At 36.9% G+C, this 12,042-nt stretch overlaps 1 long non-coding RNA gene across 1 annotated transcript in view; it reads left to right on the top strand.

The window, feature by feature from the left end:
- The first annotated feature begins 1,784 nt into the window (after positions 1 to 1,784).
- LOC126954627 (uncharacterized) overlaps positions 1,785 to 12,042 on the top strand; it is a 36,260-nt gene continuing 26,002 nt past the window's right edge. The window contains exons 1-2 of the long non-coding RNA XR_007725665.1: positions 1,785 to 5,031; positions 6,777 to 6,888. This is a non-coding gene — a long non-coding RNA (uncharacterized LOC126954627). The remainder of the gene's footprint in view (positions 5,032 to 6,776; positions 6,889 to 12,042) is intronic.

Raw genomic sequence — 12,042 nt, forward strand, 5'->3', positions numbered from 1 at the left:
TATTCCTTTAATTTGGCCCATCCCTTCATTTTCCATAAGGGATACTTTTAGTTAATCTAATATCTATAGAAACAATGCTAATGACTGACTTGCTGTTAATAAATAAGGGGGTAAATCTCTGTTTGGGGCTCTCAGTTCTGAAGGCTGTGAGACCCCTGATTTCCCACTTCACACCTCTATATTTCTGTGTGTGTGTGTTTTTAATTCCTCTAGTGCCGCTGGGTTAGGGTCTCCCCGACTGAGCTGGTCTCGGCACTTAACTATTGTCCTGTTTTTTTTTTTTTTTTTTCTAAAACATATACTGTTATCTGTAAGAGTTTTTAAATATCTTATAGCAATGTCATACAAGTATTTACTGGGAAGTAAAGCTTATGCTAATACTAAAAAAACACTCTTGACTCTCAGGAATGTTGGAAAGGAAGTTAGGTGTAGTACACAGTATGCGGAAGTCAGCCGTAGGTAGTCTTTTAAGATGGCCTCCAATGATCACCTCTGCCTTCTGGTATTTATAGCCTTGTGTAATCTCCTTCCCTTGAGTGTGAGCTGGAGCTAGCAACTCACTTCTATCAATAGACTATGGCAAAAGGGATGGGATGTCACGTCTGATATTAAGTTACAAAAGACTGACTTCAGCCTTGTTGGCATATTCCATCTCTCTCTCTCTCTCTCTCTCCCCCTCTCTCTCTCTCTCCAGCACTCTTTGCTTGTGTGTTTTGATATGATGAGTTGCTATGTTATGAGCTGCCCTATGGAAAGACCCATGTGGCAAGGAGCTGAGAGAGGCCTCAGGCCAATAGCTGGCGAGGAACTGAGGCCTTCGGTCCAACAGCCTATGAAGAAGTATATCCTGCCAGCAACCAAGTTCCAAGTGAGCAGGGAAGCTGACCCCCAGTTGAGGCTTGAGATGATTGCAACTTCTTTAACACCTTGATTGCATCATGACTGTGTAAGACGCTGAGCCAGAGGACCTAATTATGCCATGCCCAGATTCCTGACCAACAGATACTGTGAGACAGTAAATATTCTTGTTTTAAGCCACTAAGTTCTGGGGTAGTTTGTTACACAGAATAGATACTAATTCAAAAACAAATACTGACGATGTTCTATTTTATTGTTAATTTAGGACAGATTGGGGTTTTTTTGTTGCCCTGGCTGTAGTGCAGTGGCGTGATCTCAGCTCACTGGAACCTCCGCCTCCTGGGTTCAGGCAATTCTCCTGCCTCAGCCTCCCAAGTAGCTGGGACTACAGGCGCACACCACCACGCCCAGCTAATTTTTTTGTATTTTAGTAGAGACGGGATTTCACCATGTTGCCCATGTTGCCAGGCTGGTCTCAAATTCCTGACTCAGGCAATCTGCCCACCTTGGCCTCCCAAAGTGCTAGGATTACAGGCGTATGCCACCACACCCAGCTGACTCTATGTTTTATGAGAGAGAGATAATGCTAAGAAAAGAAAATGCAGCAGGAATGTAAGGATATATTCTGTTGGTTTTGGAGTCAACCTTTTCAAGGATGCATTTTTCCTTTCACATTTTTTTCCTTCAGAAATATTAATCTTAATCTGCATGAATTTGGAATTATATATGATGTTCTAGAACACCTTCCTCACTTACTCTAAAAGTAACTTTATTCTATGTATATTTAATTGTATTGCTAAAATAACAGAATCTTACTTTGCTCTCTCTCTCTCTCTCTCTCTCTATATATATATATATATATTTTTTTTTTTTTTGAAACAGAGTCTTGCTTTCAACCCAGGCTGGAGTGCCATGGTGCGATCATGGCTCACTGTGGCCTCCCCAGGCTTAAGATATCCTCCCACTTCAGCCTCCTGAGTAGCTGGTATTATAGGTGCATGTCACCATACCTGGCTAATTTTTTTTTTTTTTTTTTTTTTTAGAGACACAGTCTCATTATGTTGCCCAGGCTGGTCTCGAATTCCTGGGCTCAAGTCATCTGCCCACCTAGGCCTTTCAAAGTGCTAGGAATACATGCACACACAACAACCATGCCTAGGTAATTTTTGTATAAAATATTACTTTTGATAGAACTTCCAGGTGTCAAAAAGTCTTGTCCTTGAACTGTTGGTGATCATAGTTTGAATCTTTCTCCAACTAAATGTATCTTCAAACTATTGAAATAAACAACAGAAATATACTGATAAGTCTTACCTTGGGAGAGCAGTGCTCAGGAAAGCTAACTACTGTCCCAATGCTCAGGAAGGCCAAACTCAAAAGCGTCTTGTTACAGCAAAAGAACCAACCAAGCATGGTGGTTTGGGGTAAAATCAATATTTTGTTAATGTTTTGTTTTCAGCCTCAAGTTTTTTCATTTATGAGGGTGATTTCCTTTTGAGGCTGCATCAACAATTTCAGGCTGGTGAGATACCAGAATCAGCCACCTTTTGTTTCTTTAGCAGAAATAGTTCTTGTTAAATTGAGTTGAAAGAGTTATTATATCTGCAAGAACGAGATGTTTCATTTGCCTGTCGTTAAGATCAAGCCTTGCAGATATTTAATTCATATGCTAGCCTTCTGAGGTCAGGATTATTATCCCTATTTAGGGGATCTGGAAACCAAGGCAAAAAGGTTGAGTAATTTATCCTAGGTCACAGGAGGGATCAGTGTCTGAGCTAGGATTACAGTTCAGAAAGCCCCAAATTCCAAGACCTATGATCAGACTGCACTTATTTCAAGCTGAGCTGGCCTACTTAAAATAATTCCTCCTTCCCTTACTCCTGCCCCCGGGGCACTCTGTTGAGTATTTGAACTGCTGTCAGCAAATGTGAAAGAGGTCTGGAGACACAGCCTAGAAAATATATCCGACATTGGCTAGTTACAGTTGGGCTTCATTATAGCTTGACAGAGAGTTTCTCCTCCAAAACTGGTTTTCATATAGGAATTTTCAAAAGGTTTTTTTCAAATGTAGGAATATTAAAGCAATTTATTCAGCCTTCATTAGTCTTTATCTTGTTCATAGGAACGTAAACTATTTAGGAGTAGGAAATAATAGCAAAGGAAGCTGCCTAATCATGGTAAATACTACTACAGAAGTTTGCATAACTTTGGGAATATATGCTGGTACCTGGTTTTCCATTCAGAATTTTCTCTAATAAGGGTCTCTGCATTTACCAACTACATTTTTTTTGTTTCCAGAGTTTTATGAGACATGTATTTGAAAAGAAGATACAAAGAAAAATATATGCGTATGTATGTGTGTATTTGTATATTAGTAAAAGTAAGAAAATTCTTAAGCCAGTGTGGAAGAGAAAGAGATGTTCAGAAGAAATAGTTTTAGAGTACTGGATTTGGAGGCAAAATACCTGGGTTTGCCTGCATGCCTTTTTTTTGCCAGTTTTACGGTCTTAAGCAAATTATTTAATCTCTTTGAAGGTACAAATGGCTCTTGGTCATTAAAGAAAGGGTTCAGTGTGACAGGAAACATAGATAGATCACCAGCCAGGATGCAATGTAATCTGTGCCAAATTAGCGTTATGATCAAAATGCTCAGGGAACGTAGAGGCAGCAACATTTAAGCCTAACCTCGATTTTCACTGCATACAAAACAGAAAACATTTTAACTAGAATGACCAGGACAGACTTGTGGTGTAAGACTACAAGGCTTAAGTGAGAAAGAGTAAGTCCTGGATGACTGGACTACTTGAATAACCAGGCAACTTGAGAAAAGTTACAGGAGATGAAGATGAAAAGGAAGGGGGCAAATCTGGTGACCAGGCTAAGGAGCCTAGACTGTGAGACAAAGGGAGATAGCTATTCATGAATACGGCTATTCATTCATGCCTTCCTTCAAATTTTCATTCATTCATTCATTCATTCATTCATTCATTCATTCAAAGTTATATTATCAGGCACCCTGATGCTTTGTAGCAGAGACACAGATGTTAAAGGCATCTCTAAGTACACACTTAGAGAGAACTCTCAATGTGGGTGACAGAATGCTTTGAAAGATAGACAAGTAAACAGGCAATTACCGAGGTAGTGAGTACCATGATGGATGCACAGGACACAGAGGCAGAGAGACAGAAGAGCAAGACTAGCCTGGGAGGTCAGCAAAGACTTTCTGCTAAAGAAGGTGTCTCAGGGAAGTCTTAACAGAGAAACAGGAGGAAGCAAAGGAGCAAGAAGGGACGTGATTGGGGGCACAGAAAACAACATGCATAGAATCAAGAGACACGGATGTGATACTCCCCCTTTTGATTATTCATAAAGCTTTGTGGAAATGTCATTGACTTTTGCAACTTAATTTACTGTTGTGGAAAACATAATGCACCACAGGCCTAGGAGGCACTGGAAGGGGTGCCAGTACAGAACAGATTCAACTAGAGCAACAAGAAGCAGTGATGACTGTGAGTCACAGAGAGACACCATCAGAATTCACACAGCATGTTATTATGCCCAGGACTCTTCGCTGCTTAGGGTCAACACAGTTGAACACTAATTTGTTAAATTAAGCTCTAATGATGTTTGCCTCATTCAGTTGCTTTACTGGTCAGGAAATAATTTATTATTCTCATCAAATTAATTGTAAATTGAGAAACTAAGAGATAAAGAGTTGAAGGAGGCCGTAAGAGAGCTGATGCTGAAGGGTAGAGGAGACTCTTACAAAGGAAAGGGGATTGGGCTGGCAACCGAAGAGCATGCCTGTTATAACACAGTTTCTCTCTCTCTCTCCCTCTCTCTCCCTCTCTCTCTCTCTCTCTCCCCCACACCCCTTCTCCAAGTCACTGAGTCCCAGCCTCTCAGGAGGCTGAAGTGAGAAGATCACTTGAGCCCAAGAGGTCAAGCCTGCAGTGACCTATGATCTTGACACTGTACTCCAGCCTGGGTGACAGAGTGAGACCTTGTCTCTAAGAAAAAGAAAATAAATAAATAAATAAATAAACAAACCCAAAGAAGCCTTCAAGTCATATTTTGTACAGTTAATTATGAAATATATATTTGTTTTCAACATTTATTCTTTTTAATATTATCTTCTTCAAAATTCTCTGTTTCTTCTCCAAGTTTTTAAAGGTAATTTTACAATCTCTTCTTTTAGAGTTACAATGGCTTTGATGAAAGCATATATTATTTACAAAGCAAGTACCTTACAATGGAGAGAAGTTCATAAATCTACAAATCACTGATACGGATAGTAAGAGAACTCATTTTTAAAACCAATAAAGCAATTGAAAGAACTGTTTGTTTATAATCAGATCTTAATTTAACAAATTAAAAGTTCAGTAGTCTCCATTAAGCACCTGATAATTACATATACACCCCCACACATACATCATCCAAAATTTCTTATTGAAAATCCTAAACTATCAAATAGTGATATTTCTATGCCAGATGGTGGTAAAAGTGTAAAATACATCCCAATAAAATTCATATCCACTAACATTTATAAACACTCTATTTTTTCTTCCTTTGCTTTAAAAATGAATATTACATATTTTTGACTATTGTACTTTTTAGAGACCTCTTTAAGATAAGACAAACATAACAAAACATTTAGTTATCTCAATTTTAATAATTTTAAGTGGTTTAAAATGGTCTATGCTTTTCTCCATATGCACACACTTAATTCAACCCGAAAAACACATTTTCTGTAATAATATATGTCTTGGAGATATATTATATTGGAGAAATAAAATGTGTGATAGGTGATTCACGCCTGTAATCCCAGTACTTTGGGAAGCTGAGGCAGGCAAATCACATGAGGTCAGGAGTTCAAGACCAGCTTTGACAACATGGTGATACCCTGTCTCTAATAAAAATACAAAAATTAGCCCGGTGTGGTGGCAAGTGCCTGCAATCCAGGCTACTCTGGAGGCTGAGGCAGGAGAATCGCTTGAACCTGGGGGGCAGATGTTGCAGTGAGCCAGGATTGCGCCACTGCACTCCAACCTGGACAACAGAGCGAGACTCTTCTCAAAAAAAAAAAAATTGTGGTAGAAAACACTGAAGAATAGTGTGAGGCAATGATGTTTAAGAACATGCTAGCATCATTGAAATCATGACTGTGGGAGGGGAAAGCACTACACACAGGTGTATCACAGAGCCTTCCTGGAAGAAGCTGGATTTAAGGATGGATTTTAATGAAATGTTGCTTTTGGATTGATCAAGAAGAAAGGAAAGAGCATTTGCATATGAGGTTCAGAAATATAAATCAGAACATAAAGTAAAAGGAAATAAAACACTCTAAGAGAATAACAAATAATGAAACATGCTCCAAGTGGAACACACAATGACATCAGATGATTATTTAATATTCACCCAGTAGTTAGTTGATGGGCATTTATTGAGTATAATACATGTGCCTAGCTCATTGCTAGTTGCAGTGAGGAAATATAGGAAGGAGACATTTCTGCATTCAAAAGGCTCAGCTTCTTGGGCAAGAGATGAGAATGACCCATGAAATTATCTGCCTTACAATGTAAAATAAGTTTGTGTTACATGTTTATTTCTGTGGTACAATCCTATATAGAAAATAGCTCAAAATGGAGAAAGGAACAGAGTAAGAACCAATGGCTTCAGGAGGAAAATGCAATGATACAAGCTTTGAAAGACGACTAGAATTCAGATAAGTACCAAAGAGCAGGGAGGCCATTTCCTGAAATTAGCTGACTGTGATATTTTGCAGCTGTTATTATGAGAGACTACATATATGGGGGATCCTAATTTAATTCTGTTTGGATAGATGAATTCTTTTTGACAAGTTTATACCAAGTTCATATTTCCCATGGCAATTTTGTTTCTCTTTCATTTTCCTTTAGGTCATAGTGGATGAGGCTACCTGCCTGTCTGACCTTTGAGGAAGGGGAATTTCTGAAACCTTAAGGCTTCTTTGTATTGTTCAATTCAGTGAGAAAGAAATCACTAATGATAGTAAGCATTCTGTCATTTTTCTAACACTTATTAATTGTTAAAACTTGTTAAGTAAGAAACTATTTTATGACAGCAGTTGCTCTATTTTTATCATAATTATTATCATCATTACCTTAAAGGTGTGTTTTTTAGTCAGATTTGGTTGTAAAATTTAAAGAATGTCAATAGAATTGAGGAGTATTTTGAACAGAATCTGAAATACAAACATAAACTCAGGCATTCAATTTTAAAAGTATGGAACAACTAACTGTTCACAGCATGCTGGAAAACACTTGGTAGAGAAAGTAAGATTGGGGTCACTGGGAGCATAGATGGTTAAAGTGTGGCTTCATCATGACTAAACAAACATTCCATTCCTAAGAAAATCTCGTATCCTTATAAGCAGTTGGTCTTCTAGTAGAAGAGAATTGAAAAACAAAAAACAAAAACCAAAACAACCCCGTGCAGTTGGGAACTCTAAAACATACCGAGTTACCTCTCTGGTTTTGTTTAGCCTAAAGTGAACATATTTCATGATGAAGGCTAGAATTGCTCATGCTAGGCTGAAAGTGATAGAAAGAAATTAGAACTCTCTCTTTCAGCCTCTCAGGAGAGCTGAGTGGTTAGTGCAGTGGGGAAGGCTGGTGATGTGGCCAAGTTTATGAACTGATGATGGTGAAAGCCTGATTCTTTCCTTTCATCACAGATTTGACTGGCCACTAATGCAGGGCAATGACTGGATTTTCTTTCAAATCAGTGACTTGGGAAATGCTATTATCCCTTGGTTTCCCGCCTGTTGACAAACTGCTAAATAATATAGGTGATTGATTGAAGTGTTATATAAACAAACACATCATTGCTTTGATATGATCATTTGCAAAGCAACAAGAAGACTTTCATATCTTATTTAAAGATATATTTAGGAACAGAATTGAAAAACTATAAGCTTAACGATCAGAAAGGTCAGTAATGAAATTGTCAATCTACTACTTGTAATCTTGGGGAAAGTGATTTTGCCTCTCTTAGCCTCAAATTTCTGGTCTAAAATTGAGGTTAATAAGCTTAATTACATGGGCTTGTTTAGATAATTACATGAGATAACCAATGCAAAATTAATCTATTTTGGTGAATACTCAATAAATATTAGTTATCTTCCCTTACTCACAAACTATAGGTTATCAAAAATTGGGATAGTGAGTAGAAACTGAAGTTACTGCCAGCAAATTCCATTCTGAGACTCCCATGTCATAAAAATGAGAGATGAAAGAGGCTGTGTTTCAGCTACATTTGCCACTTGTTTTTATTAATTACACACATACACCCAAACATTTTTATATTTAATTGAAAGACGAAAAGTTGTAATTATGTGGGAGGAGTTGTACTTTTAGAATCAAGTATGGGTAAAGTTTGTAAGAGCGCAGAAAGATGAGTGTTAAGAATCCTATTTACTAAGTGGCTTCACTTCTTGAGCTTTGGGGAAATGGCTCTTTCATAATTTTAACAGTTTGTGAATTCTCCTTCAAGTCAGGATTGTCAAGGGGAACTGAATATAACCTCTGTCTAATTTCACTCGGTATTTCATTTCTTTTTTTGTTTGCAAGGTATTAATTATTAAATGTGCTTCGTATTGATAATTATACTGCATCTTATTTATTAATGACTCACTATTAAGCTTAAACTTAATATCTCCAGAGGTTCTCAGGTCTCTACCTTTGCAGGTTATTGCTCTTTTTCTCTTTGCCGGACTGAGAGCCGAGAGGGTTTCAAGCTTTGGGGTTTAAGGTAGATAGGTCTTAATGGCGTGATTACCCATGACACAGTTCATTACCACTAATGGAGTTACTCATGCAACCAAAGGGAGAAAAGTGATCCTGCACAATAGTGAACTAATAGGCAATAAATTATTACACCTGAGAAAAGCAATCATATGTAAGAGCAGTAAATGGCCAGTGCCCAAAAGAAAGGTACATATTTTTATTTTGCCTGAAGTGTGTGTCTCTTTTTCAGAAGGACAAATTTCATTTTGGAAGCAAAAAGAAAAAAAAAATTCCACTTCTTTTGATCAGTGTAGACATGACAAGAGACACAAAATAATCAAGGCAAAAATTGAATTTACTCTTTATAATACTGCTTTGTATAACCCATTTCTATGTTTGGGCTTCTCTCAAATTGAGAATTATATCTGAATCTTTACATTCAAGTTTTCAGGAACATAGACTGCAAATTTATATTATGAGGTGATAAAAGTTCACTGGTTTGTTCCATAAAGGGAAAAACATAATCTAACTAGCAAACATTCTTCATACGTTTTTTGATGTTTAATTGCAACAGCAAAATCCCTTAAACCTGAGGCCTACAATGTTCCTATGGCACTTTGGAGACCAGAGCCTTTGGTGCCTTGGTCTCCACAGTCAGGAATCAGTCCCTGAGATGACTCAATCACATTCCACTGAGCAGATAAGCTTTTCTGCCCCTGCACCCTAAAGGCATCTCTGGCAATTGTTTTCCTGTGGTTTACTGCTCCCATAGCTGGCCTATTTTGTAGACTACTCCCAATATCTCCAAAGTAACCCCTTCTGATTTTCACCTCCAGTAACAGAAATTCTTAATGAGCCTTTTCTCATGCACAAGAAAGCTTCCCTGACGTTCTAATGTTAAGCTGAGATTTTGAAGCTCCCATCCATCCTGACATTAGAAAAACCAAAATCTTTCATCCAGGTAATTATACTCTACAGTCTCTCTCTTATGCTTAGCCAGTAAAGCCATCCTCACTCATCCAACGTGAAACACTGTCCTCCATGGTGGTTCCAGTTTGAATATCTTGGGGTCCATTTTGACTCATTTTTTTTGTTAGGAGAGTAGTAAATGTCCTTGGTCAGAAATGGGAGCATGTCTCTTTGCATGTTTGTTTAAGAGGCTGAACGTGTGTGTGTGTGTGTGTGTGTGAAGTATATATTTTTAAAAAGAATTTATTTTTAAATAGTTTTAGAATCGCAGAGAAGTTGCTAGATAGTACAGAGAGTTCCTGTCCACTCCTTTCCCAGTTTCTCCTAGTGTTAATATTTCATATTACTATGGTGCATTTTTATAACTAAACATACATTATTATTAACTCAACTTTATACTTTATTTAGACTTTCCTAATTATTCCCCAATGCCATTTTTTCTGTTTAAGGATCCGATCCAGCATTCCACAGGACATTTAGCTGTCAAATCTCCTTTGTTTCCTGTGTGACAGTTTCTCTGGCTTTCCTTGTTTTTGGTGACCTTGACAGTGTTGAGTACCGGACAGGTATTTTGTACACTATCCTTCGATTTGGACTTACCTGAAGCTTTTCTCATAATTAGACCAGGGTTATGTATTTTGAGGAGGAAGATCACAAAGGTGAGATGCCATTCTCATCTCACCATGTCAAGCGCACTTGTTATTGGCATGACATCACTAATAATGTTGACCTTGATCACCTAGCTGAGTTAGTGTTGCCAGGTTTCTCCACTGTAAAGTTACTCTTTCTCCTCTCTTCACTTTCCACACTCTAGTCCTTAGAAGCAAATCAATAAGCCAATACACTTAGTCTACAATCAATAAATAAGAGTTAAGATTCAAATCCTTAGAGGGAATATTTACATAGATAATTCAGAATTTTTCTGTAAAGGATATTTGGCACTTCTCCACCCATTTGTTTATTTATTCAATCACTTATTTGTATCAGGATCATTATCTGTTTTATTCATTGCTAAGTCCCTAAGCAATGTCTGCATGTAATGGTCTCTCAATTAATAAACCTTAAATGAATTAATGTAACCACAAGGTCAGAAGGAACCCAAATGCCCTCTGATAACATCAATATTAATTCAGCACAAAAATTCTAGTAGCTCTCTTTTTTTTAATCTATAAAAATGGGAAAGTAATACCTACTTTGTAGAATTGTTTTGGGACAGTGGCCAGTGCAAGCACAGCTCCTGGAACATACAGAGTGTTCTGGTAATCGTGATTATTCTTATCTCATAGTAATGTTTATTATCCAATTCAGAAGTTCAAGTCTGTGAGAAGCAAAAATTCTCAATGATTACTGTGGGCTACATATATAATATAGGTGATCTGCCTTTAAATTATGGAGTCTCAAACTATAAATTGGTGCATAATTTTCACTTGTAAAATAATTTCTTCGCTAATATAAAAATAAATTTAATATTTATAGCGTTCTATTGATTTACCTATTTACTTTCTCCACCTTGGTAAAATTTTGGTCATAGAGTTTTTTGTTCTCTTATAGTTTGCATTCTTTGGGGAATAAAATTGTTAATGGCTTTCCTTTGGTACTATAACAACCCTTTTTTCTTTATATAGAATGATACAGTTATATAGATTCCATAACAGGATTGTGAAGAAATCATGTTTACTGTATTTAAACACAAGAATTTTTTGGTACTAATTCTGGTTATGGTTGTGATTTTGCCATTAAGTAATGCTGAAGCTATCAGAGAACATTCGAGTTCCTTCTGACCCTATTAAGATTCATTAACTGAGCTATCACTACATGTGGGCATCACTTTAGTTGCTTAAGATTTAGTGGCGAATAAAACAGCTCATAATCCTGCATTTATGACAATGGAATTTTAAAAAGCATATATATATATATAATTTTATATATATATAAAATTTAAAAAAGCATATATATATGTCTGTATGTATAAAATACTAAAAGTATATATGTGTGTGTGAGTGTGTGTATGTTGGTAGTAAGTGCTGTGGAGAAATGATAAGAGAGATATGAAATGTGGATGGAGGAAGCAAGCGTCATTTGCTCTTTCACATTGGAAGGACCTACTAACAGTGTGATACTTAAGAAAAGGCATAGGGGAAGTGAGGGAAGAAACCATCCTGATGTCTGAGAGAACATTCCAGACAGAGAAAATCGTAGATGCAAGCGCCCTGAGATGGGAGAATAATCCAAGTATTTAAGGAACAGCAAAGAAATGAATATATATTAGAGCAGACTTTCAGATATGCATATTTACTATTCATGACCAAACTAAAATTGAGTTAAATATATTCATCGTTTAAAAGTAATTCATAGTTAAAAGGAAAACTGAAATAGAGATATATTATCCACAGTTACTTTTACCTTCAGTGCCGTCATTTATTTCTATAAATAAATAACAAAATAAGTG

Source organism: Macaca thibetana, chromosome 5, assembly GCF_024542745.1.
Source record: "Macaca thibetana thibetana isolate TM-01 chromosome 5, ASM2454274v1, whole genome shotgun sequence".
Lineage (NCBI taxonomy): Eukaryota > Metazoa > Chordata > Mammalia > Primates > Cercopithecidae > Macaca > Macaca thibetana.